Source organism: Delphinapterus leucas, chromosome 6 (assembly GCF_059928025.1).
Source record: "Delphinapterus leucas isolate spDelLeu-1000000601 "Yukka" chromosome 6, BTC_Dleu_Yukka2, whole genome shotgun sequence".
Taxonomy (NCBI): domain Eukaryota; kingdom Metazoa; phylum Chordata; class Mammalia; order Artiodactyla; family Monodontidae; genus Delphinapterus; species Delphinapterus leucas.
This window is the reverse complement of record NC_143134.1, coordinates 63,234,863-63,249,891: the sequence shown is the minus strand read 5'-3', so window position 1 is coordinate 63,249,891 and position 15,029 is coordinate 63,234,863. Positions and strand designations below refer to the sequence as shown.

Below are 15,029 nucleotides of genomic sequence, written 5' to 3'. Positions count from 1 at the left end.
GGCTGCCATAAGAAAATACCATTGACTGGGTGGCTTAAACAACAGAAACTTATTTCTCACAGTTAAGGAGACTGGAAATCTGAGATAAGGATGCCAACAGAGCCAAGTTCTGACAAGAGATCAATTTCTGCCTTGCAGATGGCTGCCTTCTTAGTTTAACCTCAGGTGAGAGAGAGAGAGAGAGAGAGAGAGAGAGAGAGAGAGAGAGAGAGAGAGAGAGAGAGGGAGGGAGGGAGGGAGGGAGGGAGGGAGGGAGGGAGGGAGGGAGGGAGGGAGGGAGGGAGGGAGGGAGAATTCTCTAGTGTCTCTTCTCATAAGGACACTAATTCTGCTGGATCAAGACTCTGCCCTTATGACCTCATTTAACATTAATTTTCTCCATAGAAGTTCTATCTCCAAATAAGGTCTCCATGGGCGTTGAGGCTTTAATACATGAATTTTCGAGGACACAAACATTCAGTTCATAACAATCAATAATGAAAAACTGAGATTTGAAATTTTTAAATATCATTTATAATAGAACCAAAATAATGAAATAGGTACAACTCTAACAAAATGTGCACAGAATATGCATGCAGAAAACTATACAATATTGATGAAAGAAATCCAAGACTCTCTTAATTGATAAATGGAGAGATAGTCTATTCATGGATTGGAAGACTCACTTATATTGGAGGTCGGGGGGATCACAGGATCTAAAGTAACATGTGGCAAAAGATTTAACTATTACAAATGTGTGAAACAACCTCACTGAAGGAGGCAGGGGGAAAGAAGCTTACCTAAGTAACTTTGGAAATGAGTAGAGTCTCTGATTTTAAATGCAAAAGGAGCAGTGTGTAGGCACCGTACTCTGAGTTGATAAGGTTGCTTCTCATTCTGAAACTACTATAAATGTATAGTGGAATTGAACAATTAAGTAAATAAATGGCAGGTGGTTGGAGCCAGGTTTCTTACTGTTGGAGTGGGAGGTTCTATCAAGAGCAGGATAGAATTATCCCTGTGATAATGGATTAGAATCAAAGACATTGGTATGAATTCATGATTAACTTACAGATGGACACATATAGAAATATTTATAGATAGATATATATACATGGGTTAAGATATGCACATATTATTTCCTTGTTCTAGCAGCTGACATTGCCTAGAAGAAACAATACTTCTATAATAATGAGCACCCTAGTGCCCATAACTTGGTTTCTAATACTATGCTCCAATAAAAGGAACTTCTGGGAGAAGTGTTTGATTCTAGGACTGGAGCAGTTAATATACAAGATGACCCTAGAGCATCTTGTAGTGCCAGAAACTGAGGTAACGTTTATAAAACCCATAAAGGAATGTTAAAGAGACACAGGAGTCAACTGAACCAGCTTGTGGTTGGTAATGTTTCAGTTCAACATCTGAGATAAATCTAAATAGCTGTTGATGCCATTTAATTTTGCATATAAAATAAAAATGGAATTTTTGAGTGAAATATATACTAAACAATAATTTATTAGTAATAAATAATAGTAACATGATTTACTAACAGAAATTATTGAATTGTCTGATAAAAATGAATAAAGATAGAAAGCTTAAGTATGCCTATAAAATTGAAAGAATCCAATATAATTCAAAATATCAAATAAATCTTTTGAAACATTGGATTTCTTCCAAACACCACTTATAAAGCAAGCATAGATACAGATACATAGATACAATGATAGATGATGATGATGGTGAAAGGTAGATTAAGAGTGTATTTTCTGAAGTTTTTGTGTAGCAGAGTAAATACTATTTCTATATCAAAGAAATGTGGGGAATATTTTTAATGTACCTCTTTTTCCAGCTCAAACCTGCCCTCAACCTTCCCACAGTGATAGTTCTTAGTTATTTTGGAAGAACAATACAATAAGGCAGAAATTCTTTAACAGATAGAATCTTGGCAGAGAAACACTACCCACCAGAAGGCATAAAAATCCTGACCTGAAATCTTCTTGGAACATAGTAGGGGAACAAAGGAGGGAGGATTTCAGGTTATGTTTAAGCATGAATTATTGGTTAATAAATAATTTGATTGAGTTATTTTTGAATCGGCTAAATTAAGTTCTCAGCTATTTCTCAGAAACAATTGCTTGAGATTTTTTTTTTAATAAAAGGTTGTTTCAGAATAATAAATACAGTATATTATTTTTCTGTCAGTCTTGAGGATTCAGCTACATGAAGATGATAAATCACAGGTTTACATTTTATTCAGGTAACATAGTAGAAATCAAAGTTTAATTCCTGGGGTCTATGAGATTATTTTCTTCTCAATATGGGTGAATACATATATACCAGCAAATTTTGACAAGTACCGCATTAATCCATTTTTGAAAAGTATAGCTTTAAGATTTTGTTTTAACCATTCTGGTTGTTCTCTCCAGATGTTTTCTATTGTTCTCTACACAGCAAGTTGTATTTCCTCTTAAGAAAGGCCAGACACAGGGGAGTGGTAATGAACCGTAATCCTTAAACTAATATTTTATTTTTCTGTTTATTCTGTTTTATTTTTATGCAGGTCTGACACTTTAGAAGATCACTTGAAATACCATTATATTTAATCTTTTCTAACTTGTATATTTGTGTTATTTTAAAAACACCACACTTGATATTAATTTATCTTAGCTAAGGCCATGATAGAGAAAAGTACATTAAGAAAATTTTGAATAGCTTTATTCCATAAATAGAGTTGGGGGAGACATTTGATTCCTTCTTCCAGTCTTTCTCAGAGGAGGAAAACTGAACTTCAACAGTCTATAGCTTGTTTTCAATACATGATTTAACATCATAAAAATCTACATTTGTTGTTGAATTTTTTTCTATCAGAAGTTGTTTAGTGTCCTTCCTCCTTTTAGACGTAAAGTGTTCATTCATTATATGTGTTTCCATTTATAAGCAGAATTCAACATTTTGTTAAAGCACTTATTGGACTCATGCTACAAAATTACTTGAATTAGGAGTAATAAAAAATACACAGTTCTTTATGTTTTCTTTTTCTATAAACATAGGCTTTGGTTTGCCGTTTGTTAACAATGGGCTTTCTTTTTATATTAATGAAACAGGCAATGGAGTAAAGGGCATATTTAAGAAATATGAAGCTTTAATAGTTATTTCTAAGACTGCATTGAAATTTGCAATTACTTTTTTGATAATGTACCTTTATGTCTTTATGTAAATTCTATTTCACTTTCCTACGCCCTTCTTACTGATACATGTTCAGAAAAAACATCCAACAAGTGTACATGAAAATAGGTTATATAACAAGACAGAAAATACAGAAACTCACCACAAAATGGTTAAGAAAGAAAAGCACAGTATAAGACATCAAACCTAACTCTAAAATCAATCCCAGAAAGCTTGACAAAATTTTATGTGTCAAGTTTCTGTTTTAAGAGTTTAATATAAAGGGAAGTTAGAATTTTACTCACACTAAACTAGTATATACATATATATATTTTTAACAACTTTATTGGAGTATAATTGCTTTACAATGGTGTGTTAGTTTCTGCTTTATAACAAAGTGAATCAGCTATACAGATACATATATCCACATATTTCCTCCCTCTTGCGTCTCCCTGCCACACTCCATATCGAACCCCACTAGGTGGTCAAAAAGCACTGAGCTGATCTCCCTGTGCTATGCAGCTGCTTCCCACTAGCTATCTATTTTACATTTGGTAGTGTATATATGTCCATGCCACCCTCTCACTTTGTCCCAGCTTACCCTTCCCCGTCCCTGTGTCCTCAGTCCATTCTCCACATCCACATCTTTATTCCTATCCTGGCCCCTAGGTTCTTCAGAACTTTTTTTTTTTTTTTTTTTTTTTTAGATTCCAAATATATTTCCTAGGATACGGTGTATGTTTTTCTCTTTCTGACTTACTTCACTCTGTATGACAGACTCTAGGTCCATCCACCTCACTACAAACAACTCAATTTCGTTTCTTTTTACGTGTGAGTAATATTCCACTGTATATATGTGCCACATCTTCTTTATCTATTCATCTGTCAATGGACAATGGACAATTAGGATGCTTCCATGTCCTGGCTATCGTAAATAGAGCTGCAGTGAACACTGTGGTCCATGACTCTTTTTGAATTATGATTTTCTCAGGGTATATAGTGGGATTGCTGGGTCGTATGGTAGTTCTGTTTTTAGTTTTTTAAGGAACCTCCATACTGTTCTCCATAGTGGCTGTATCAGTTTACATTCCCACCAACAGTGCAAGAGGGTTCTGTTTTCTCCACACGCTCTCCAGCATTTATTGTTTGTAGATATTTTGATGATGGCCATTCTGACTGCTGTGAGGTGATACCTCATTGTAGTTTTGATTTGCATTTCTCTAATGATAAGTGATGTTGAGCATCTTTTCATGGGTTTGTTGGCAATCTGTAAAGCTTCTTTGGAAAAATATATATTTAGAGGTCTTCTGCTCAGTTTTCGATTGGGTTGTTTGTTTTTTTGATACTGAGCTGCATGAGCTGCTTGTAAATTTTGGAGATTAATCCTTTGTCAGTTGCTTCATTTGCAAATATTTTCTCCCATTCTGAGGGTTGTCTTTTGGTCTTGTTTATGGTTTCCTTTGCTGTGCAAAAGGTTTTAAGTTTCATTAAGTCTATTTGTTTATTTCTGTTTTTCCATTTCTCTAGGAGGTGGGTCAAAAATGATCTTGCTGTGATTGATGTCATAAGTGTTCTGCCTATGTTTTCCTCTAAGAGTTTAATAGTGTCTGGCCTTACATTTAGGTCTTTAATCCATTTTGGGTTTATTTTTGTATACGGTGTTAGGGAGTGTTGTAATTTCATTCTTTTACATGTAGCTGTCCAGTTTTCCCAGCATCACTTATTGAAGAGGCTGTCTTTTCCCCATTGTATATTCTTGCCTCCTTTATAAAAAATAAGGTGACCATAGGTGCATGGGTTTATCTCTGGGCTTTCTATCCTGTTCCATTGATCTATATTTCTGTTTTTGTGCCAGTACCATACTGTCTTGATTAATGGAGCTTCGTAGTATAGTAGTCCGAAGTCCAGGAGCCTGATTCCTCCAGCTCCATTTTTCTTTCTCAAGATTGCTTTGGCTATTCGGGGTCTTTTGTGTTTCCATACAAATTGTGAAATTTTCTGTTCTAGTTCTGGGGAAAATGCCATTGGTAGTTTGATAGGGATTGCATTAAATCTGTAGATTGCTTTGAGTAGTACAGTCATTTTCATAATGTTGATCGTTCCAATCCAAGAACATGGTATATCTCTCCACCTGTTTGTATCATCTTTAATTTCCTTCCTCAATGTGTTATAGTTTCCTGCATACAGGTCTTTTGTATCCTTAGGTAGGTTTATTCCTAGGTATTTTATTCTCTTTGTTGCACTGGTAAATGGGAGTGTTTCCTTAATTTCTCTTTCACATTTTTCATCACCAATATATAGGAATGCAAGAAATTTCTGTGCATTAAATGGCATCCTGCTACTTTACCAAATTCATGGATTAGCTCTACTAGTTTTCTGGTAGCATCTTTAGGATTCTCTACGTATAGTACCATGTAATCTGCAAACAGTGACATATTTAATTCTTCTTTTCTGATTTGGATTCCTTTTCTTTTTCTTCTCTGATTCCTGTGGCTAAAACTTCCAAAACTATGTTGAATAACAGTGGTTAGAGTGGACAACCTTGTCTTGTTCCTGATCTTAGAGGAAATGGTTTCAGTTTTTCACCATTGAGAACACTGTTGGCTGTGGGTTTGTCATATATGGCTTTTATTATTTTGAGGTAAGTTTCCTCTATGCCTACTTTCTGGAGGGTTTTTTTCATAAATGGGTGTTGAATTTTGTTGAAAGCTTTTTCTGCATCTATTCAGATGATTATATTGTTTTTCTCCTTCAGTTTGTTAATATGGCTTATCACATTGATTGACTTGCATATATTGAAGAATCCTTGCATTCCTCAGATAAACCCCACTTGATCATGGTGTATGATCCTTTTAATGTGCTACTGGATTCTGTATTTTTATCTCATTGCCCTTTTATGCCTTCTATATATCCTTATGCTTTTAAAAGCATTTTACTATAAATTATTATTAAAATATTCAGAAAATATATTCTTATTTTTAGAAGACTGTTCCATTCTATATACAGTGTCATGCTTCACGACTTTTCACTTGACCTTTTTTTTTGCGGTACGCGGGCCTCTCACTGCTGTGGCCTCTCCCATCGCGGAGCACAGGCTCCGGAGGCACAGGCTCAGCGGCCATGGCTCATGGGCCCAGCGGCTCCACGGCATGTGGGATCTTCCCGGACCGGGGCACGAACACGTGTCCCCTGCATCGGCAGGCGGACTCTCAACCACTGCACCACCAGGGAAGCCCTCACTTGACCTTTTAATATGAGCATTTTATATACTATTAAGTATTTTTAAATTTATTTTGTGATAATTATTTAACATTACCTAGCTTCTAATGAGAGCTCTCTATTATAAGTAATGCCGTAATTAATGCCCTTATGATATAAGCTTATACTTTCCTTTTTTGCTCAAAGGCCTTTCTCTATTTTGTCTGGTTCTGGCTTCAGCAATGCCTTCAATTCCATACACACTCCAGTGCCCTCCTTCCTGAGTAAACCTTCCTTCAACCATAGTTACTTTTCTGACTACTTTTTATCCCCGATCTTCATCTAATATTTCTAAAAGATTGCCTGCAAGTGCTGCTTATTCTTCATCACTTACCTACTTCACAGACTCTAACAAACTAAGGTCTTACAATGACCACAGCTCTTTTACTGAAACTGTGCTGTCAAACATCACAAATAACAAACTCATGTATTTTCAACTCTGTAGCATGTAAAATTGCTAATTAAAACCCCACCACCTCTCTCTCAAAATTCTGTTCCCTTGGATTTTATGACTTTGTTAAAAAGGTGTTTTTTCACTTGTCAGTGACTAAAAACTCCACTGAAGACTGTTTAGTCTCCACTGAAGACTGTTTAGTCTCCACTGAAGACTAAAAAGTGACACGAATCTGTTCACATAATGGAAATGTCTAGATTATATAGCTTTAGGTACTACTGAACACAGGGCTCAAGTAATAACAGGAAACTTCCTCTCACTTTTTACTTTGGCTTCATTCAAGTGGGATCTTTCCTTGTAGTGGTAATTTGTCTAGCAGCAGCTCCATACTCATGCTTTATCCTCACAGCAATTCCAGAACAAAAGAGCCTCTCTCCTTATTGCTCCATCAAATTTCCATAATACAGTCTCATTGGCCTGCTTTCATTCACATGCATATCTTTAAAGCTATCATGATGCCTGGAAACTACTGATTCACAAATATATTCATCAAAATATATTATACCTTATATATGGTATACATAATACTTATGAAATATATACTATGTTATATATTATTTTGTTAAAAAACATATAAACATGTATAATTAGCACTATATTGCTTTATTCATTGTCCTACTCGAGGTTCCATAACTCTCATCAGGAATATTACACCATTCCATTGGTTGGTTTTCTTGACACTTTGTCCTACTGTGCATTTCTACTATGATACCCTTCCTAAAGCACCATTTTAAACATGTCCCTCTTAAGGGTGACATGTTTAAATTTTCAAGGGTTTCTCATTGACTATTAAAGTCTACTTGACTTAGACTGTCATTTAGATCTTTCATAACATGCCCTTAAGTGATTGTCCGGTATTTGGTCATAACCTCCAGCTTCCACTTGTGACTTTTCTGTGAAGTTGTTTTTCTTCTAATCCAAATTAAAACAAAGATACTCCAAGTGACTTTTAGCAAGATTCTTGACCTTTCGGTGCTTTTGTAGTGGGGACAAATAAAAGCGTAGCTCTTCATATTGTTTGACAGGTTGCATTGTTGAATTTCTCAGTGCTAAGATTTTGGAGTCCTCAAATTAAATACATTTTGTGAGTGCAGAGTGTTGTGTCCAAGGAGCGAAAAATAACTGTAGGTTAATAAGTACCATAGGTTTCTAATTGAAAAACCTGGGTGTCATCTCACAAACAACATTCATTGTTGTGTTTTAATTTACTACATGGACTGCTGGCTTCGGCAGCACATATACTAAAATAATTTACTATATGGAATTAAGCTTTTATTCTTTACCTGTAAAGTATCCTTACAAGTTTAATGCCACCATACTGTGCTGTCCATTTAGATAGGCGTGTTTCCATTAAAATCCATATACAGTTGAATCAGTCCTCTTCAGCAAGCTCTGAATTGTCTTATGGTATTGATCACAATATAGCTAAATAAATTCATTGTGAAAAGATAAAACACCAACTGGGGTTTTTGTGTTATTCCAATTCTAAAGAAGCTCTATTTTTCTAGCTTTGCTTTTTCAGTGAGTTTGGCAATGTGTTTCCAGTTCACATCCTAAAATAAATTACAACATGAACCCTGAAAACACATCTTTGATTTATACACAGAAAACCTACCTTATTTCATTAAGTTTACTTGTAAAGAATATCTTTCTTGGACCTGAGAAGCTGAGTTGTGCATTCCAGAGGGACACTCTTGTTGTATTCAGATAATGATGCCTAACTACCTTTAGGGGCAACATTATCATCAGTAACTTTGTTACCTCTCTGGTACCATAGAAACTCACATAAACATAACCTCTTCTCTCACAGCTCAGTCCGCTCTTCTTGGCTACTCTACATTGGAAGAAGACATCTATGAATTTTTGACACTTTCTCAGATATCTGTGACTCATGTTCCAGGATACTTTCTTTGTACCTGTATTTTTCATACTTCTAGAATACTTTATCTGCTCAAGCCAGATTCGTCTCCCCTCTCTAAATATACTACCCACTTCATTTAGATAATTTAAAATTACTATTTTCAACTGATTACTGTAATAATAAGGGTAAAATTTGCTATTAATATTCTTACTATCATGATTGTTATGAGATCACAGAGCATAGGAGAATGGTTAACAGCACAGTGTACAGAAACAAACTGCGGCGGCGGACTTCCCTGGTGGCGCAGTGGTTGAGAGTCCGCCTGCCGATGCAGGGGACACGGGTTCATGCCCCGGTCCGGGAGGATCCCACATGCCGCGGAGCGGCTGGGCTCGTGAGCCATGGCCGCGGGGCCTGCGCGTCCGGAGCCTGTGCTCCGCGACGGGAGAGGCCACAACAGTGAGGGGCCCGCGTACCGCAAAAAAAGAAACAAACTGCCTAGAACTGAAGGCTGGCTCCACCAAGTATTTGCTATATAATATTGATAATGTTACTTAATCTTTCTAAGCCTTAGTTATTTTCTTCTCTAAAAAACAAAAATTTACAACATAGAATTTTAATAATCAAATGAAGACACATATGTTAGGGAACCTTCAGAGTGTCTTGTTCATGTTAAGAACACACTAAGTCTTATTTATATACCTCAATTTACTCATTGCATTTAACATAAAGCCCTCCTAAGACCTCCAGGTTTGTGAGAAAAAAAAAGTAGCTTTCTAATCTTGGATGACTGGCTCAGGAGTAGCATGGCACAGTCCAGATTTAACCCTAGCCATTGTGATTTCAATTCTTATTCTTTTCCCATGCTGACTATATCCCCTCATTATTTATAATAGCTAGCCAAAGGAAGGATATGGATAGAGATTATAAGCTTTAAGGCCACTTTTTGGTTTCTATTTTCTAAGTGAAAAGCTAAGGAGGCATCTGTAGATACTGGTATCTATATGTCTAAGAAATTCAACTGTACTGGATGCTGTGATACATCATTCCAGTCCCCATTCATGACTGAAATATATATTCTGCAAACTGCTGACAGTGCTTCACACTGACAGCCTCCAGCTGTCATCCTCCTTCAAAAATGGCCCTTGATTTGAGAGAGCCCAGTGTCATACCCTATGCCCCCAGGAAAGCTTGCATCCAATGACTGATCCACCCTTATGTATAAATGTCCATTCCCTGCACACAATGCAGGGTGACTTTAGGAGTCAGTCCAGCTTCATAGCTCCTCCATCTCAGCCCAGTTTCTCACTCTGCCCCATCTGATTCCCTTTCTTTTTCTTCCCAAGAGCACTCTAGGACACCCAACCTGCAACAGTAACAAATACTCTTCTTAGCAATGCTAAAACCATTAAGGAATCAGACTGATTAAGTAAGAGCATAATTTATTCCCCTCAAACGGTATGGAGACACATCTTCAAAGTTGTAGAGAATAAAATCATTTTTAGTTGGTCATGATTAAATTTTATTTTAAAGTAAAATTTTAAGGATGTCAGTGGTCTTCCCAAGTAGTAAACACAAGAATTTTGGGGGGAAATTTGGTTGCAGTTTCACAGATTGATTTCTCCAGAAAAATCTAAGAAAGTATAAAATCTATTAAATTTTTTTCAGGAAAAATAAAACAAAAATGTGGATGTAAAAAAAAATCATAGGACAATCATTATACCAATAAACCATCTTACACTTTATAATATCTTTATAAATTGCAAAGTTATTTCACTGGCATTGCCAAAAGTATATGCAAAAGTTACTTTGAGTTTTTTAAAAGAAGGGGTTATTTTCCATCTTGTTACAGAGGCTTTTTCAGGGTCTTTCTTGCACTGGACACTGCGCTTGGCACCTTTTATGTTCATGATTGTCATCCCCAAGAGTTAATCTGGTGCCTCAAAGATCATTCAGGCTGTTGAAAACTACTTCTTCATGTATAAGTGAGTAATGACAGCCCCTGGGAACATGACATCTGAACTTAACTGCCAGTTCTGTCATGTGTAGGAGTTGTGGAAATTTCTCTTAACCTTTCTGTTTTGAAGTATGGTTAGCTGTAAATTAAGACTGAAAATAATAATAGTTATATCACAACATGTGTGATGAGACTTCAGTAAGATAGTTTATGAAAAGAATATAAATAATAACAGTACAAATTCTGTATTCATCCTTATTCATGTGATATACGATAAAATACTAAATTGCATATTATTAAATGTTTATCAAGATGGTCTTAATGTTCCCCTCAGCTAGCTTATATTGTAGACAGGCTTCTTCCTGACTCTACTCCCCTCTCCTCCTTTTTCTTAGGAAATTTACTTAAGAAAAATTTGTAATTGAAAACACTTTTTCATGCTCTTTAAGATGTAAGTCTTTAAAAAAATTCTCTTGCCAGTTTTACCACCCAGGGCTATCTTTTTCAAGGACCCAGGGACCATTTCTTTGAAATGTAACCATCAAGGAATATAGGGCTCCTGTCCCCCAGTCTCTGTGGGAAGGTAGGAGCCTAAATGAGATGGGAGCCTTGCTCCAAGCGGTAAAACTACCGCCTGTCATGAAGATATGAGAAAGCTTACTATTCCTGTGGGAAAGCCAATTAGTAAACACAGATGGCCCATGACCTCTATCTCACTCCAATGTTTAAAAAGCCTCCCAGCTTTGTTTCAGTAGAGTTAAGACCGAGGTCTGGCCTCTCTCTCCTATTGCAATAGCCCTGAATAAAGTTTTCCTTCCCTATTTAACTTTGGCTGGTGCAATATTGTACTTTGACCTACCAACTAAAATTTATTTCCAAAAGCTATCCTTTCTGAAATGTTTTAATATGTGTAAGGGAAAAAATCAGAAGGATAAGATACGTAGTGGAGGAATCACATGACAGCCTTAAAAGCAGGTAGAAACGAGTTGAAAAATATTTTTATCAAACAGTCTGTTACCCATGAAGTTACAGAGATGGAGAGGTTAAAGCACTCTCAGAAATTATTGTACCTCAGGAAACCACAATTTTTTGCTAAGAGTTTCAGATTTAGAATACACATGCTCTGGGGCTTCCCTGGTGGTGCAGCGGTTGAGAGTCCGCCTGCCGATGCAGGGGACACGGGTTCGTGCCCCAGCCTGGGAGGATCCCACAGGTTGCGCGGAGCGGCTGGGCCCATGAGCCATGGCCGCTGAGCCCGCGCGTCCGGAGCCTGTGCTCCGCAAGAGGAGAGGCCACAACAGTGAGAGGCCCGTGTACCGCAAAAAAAAAAAAGAAAAGAAAATAATACACATGCTCAGTGTTCCCATGGTCATAGTTTTCCCCAGACATATTTAGAAAAATAAATAATGAAAAGGAGGTAGTATTCCCCTCCCAAATTGTACAAATGTCAAAAAATATAGCCACCCTCCTGAGTGTTATTGTGCCTTGCTGTCTAACCCAGGCAGAATCATCATTCCTTTTGTCAAAACACACTAAAAATAATGTATGAAGAATAGGAGGGATCCTTTCATACTCCTGGTGATGAATTAACACCACGATGGTCCCCATACTCAGCTACCTATTCTCAGCAAAGTCAAGCAAATTGAAGGATTACATAGAGGATGCCAAGAATTAATAACCTCTAGAAAGGGTAGTTACTTTTAAGTCATGCTACAAAGTCACTGCGATTTGCAAGAAGCCTGACTAAGAAGAATCATCTCAGTATAAATATGCATATGTATAATTATGTCTTGCTTCCCAAACATTGGCTTCCCAAACAATGCCGGTTTGAGAAACTGACATTAAGAAGCTTATTAAAAATAAGTTTTGTTATAATTGTTGCAAAAGTAATGCTTATATGTAACAAAAAAAGGAAGAAAAGTAGGAATCTAAAACCATCTATACACCCACAATTTAGTGATAATGACTATAAATATCTCTGTAAAATTTACTTCCATGTATGTGTAGAATATTTAGCATAGTTTAAGGTTTTAGCTCATACTGTAAAGTAGGGATGGTTGTAACTACTATACCAATATTAGTTTATTTAATGCTCAGAATAGCCCTATAAAGTGGGCACTATTCCTATCCACGTTTTACAGTTAAGGAAACAGGCACAGAAAGGTTAAGTGATTTGCTCAAGGTCACAGAGTTAGTAAGTGATCAAGCCAGACTGTGGTTAGTTAATGTGGCCTCATGGCCCATGCTTGTATACAACATAACATCTATAACCAAACACTTATTTTGAAAAAAATGCGGCTTGCCAAAATTTTTCACTATTATATACAATTTAATGGTGAATTTCTTATAGTTACATTTTTGCATACTTTTCCAATTATCACCTTAGATAAATTTGTAGAAGATTGCTTAGTTGAAGAGCATGCCTATTTTAGAAACTGATACACATTGTCAAATTTCCCTCAGTAGTGATTACCAATGTTATTCCATTTATACTGTAACAAAGAGTTCATTTTTGCCTTCTCACAAAGGACTGTTTTCTACTCTACCCTCTTTCCACTGTATCTGACAACTTAGACCAAGGCAACACCTATTGGATATATAAATTACATTATAATTGTTCCTTATTTATTAGTAAAAAGATGCTATATAGCAACACTTGCACAAACCTCATTTTCTAGTTATTTCTCCTAGTGCTTTGAAAAGAACTCTTAAGTTTATGTTAGTTTAATTACATTAATTTTATTAATTCAGAACATAGTAGGTACAGGCTACTCTGCTAGGTACAGTCAATAATGGAAAGATAAATAATGTTGTTTCTTCCCTTAATTAGCTTGCTATGTAAGAGGAAGTTATCCACGTAAACAGCTAAAGAATAAGGCAGAGTAAAGATTTTGTTAATTATAATACAAGCCGAGTATTATTATATTACAGAGGGGTTAATAGAAACATGCCATTAATTCTGATTGAAGTGGTCCAGAAGCCTTCACTGTGGGTTACCTTTAGAGTTGAAACCTAAAGAGACAGAACATTTGGGTAGATGTACACAAGGTTGAAGGACATACCTGAGTCAGTGAACGTGAAGAAGCAAGCCCCACACACATAAAAGTGTATAATGTTTTCTGTTTTATATTATGAACTGAGGGCATTTAGTGGGAGGTGGACTTGATTTTTCCAGCTATAAATACAAATTTTATCATCTATTTATGTGAACAAATTGTTCTATCAGCTTTCTAATCAACACTGCGCCCAAGAGGACCAGGCATTTTGATTGATTAAATTTGCTGCACACACCCCCAAAAACATATAAGCTAGTCATTAAAAAGAAAGTGTTTATTAATCACTTGCTTTCTGCTCAGCACTGTTCTAGGCACTGGCAAAGGAGTGATCTGCTCAGACCCTTCTTTCTGGGAGCTTATATTCTAGGGGTGGGAGATAAAAAAAATAAGCAAATATGTCAAAAAGATTACTAGTAAGAGCTGAATGATCAAAATATAACCAGCAGTTGAAATAGATAAGATGCAGCCAGCCAGACAAAGATCTGGGGAGCATATTACAAGAAGATTAGAAAGAATCTGTGGTCAGGAGGTAATTGTCACAAAAGGAGAAGGCTTGATATTTTGACAGAGACAACTGCTACCTTCAGTCTATTAGTCTAAATGAGCATCACCTTTAGCCTCCTTTGCACGATTGTTTGATACCTCTTCATTTTTAGTTTTTGTTTGCTTAGGGAGTGTGTTCAGCAAATTGAAAAAAAAAAGTATCATTTCATATTTTATTCACATGTGCTGAAGAGTTACTGGAATTCTTCCCCAGTCATTAAATACCATCTACCTTATCCCTAGATGCCCAGTAATCAAAACCTACTGTCCCTCTTCATCCTGCCTTTCCAATCTAGCCACACATTCTAGCCTCTGCCTTATTCAGTCAGGTCATGTAAGGGTTCAAAAATTCTTTAAGTATTACACTCAAAATGCCAGATAGAGTTTGTTTTCAGGATTATTTTTTCCTTGAGAAATGACTATAAAATGAGGTTTCCCATCAAAATCCACCTTTTATCCTGTATCCAAAATTGGAGTTGCTCTCTTCAATATAATTTCATCTCAATTTGATATATATTGATATTAATCAGTAGCTTGATGCATTCTTTTCACTTCTTTTCCTTTTATCCTGGGTTATTAAATATTTTTTAGAATATGTATTGTATAATAATATTAATATAGAACTATAAAGTTTTCTTTAATGCATTTTTATTTATCTAAATATAATAATGCATCGAATTTATATATATTGTTATTAACTATTTTGAATATTTTTTTTACCCTATGGGCCCTTAGCTATATACTGCTGTCATCACC

At 36.1% G+C, this 15,029-nt stretch overlaps 1 long non-coding RNA gene across 1 annotated transcript in view; it reads right to left on the bottom strand.

The window, feature by feature from the left end:
- The window catches only part of LOC111174678 (uncharacterized), a 412,027-nt gene that overhangs the window by 320,695 nt on the left and 76,303 nt on the right, over window positions 1-15,029 (bottom strand). The gene's annotated exons all lie outside the window — the stretch shown is intronic.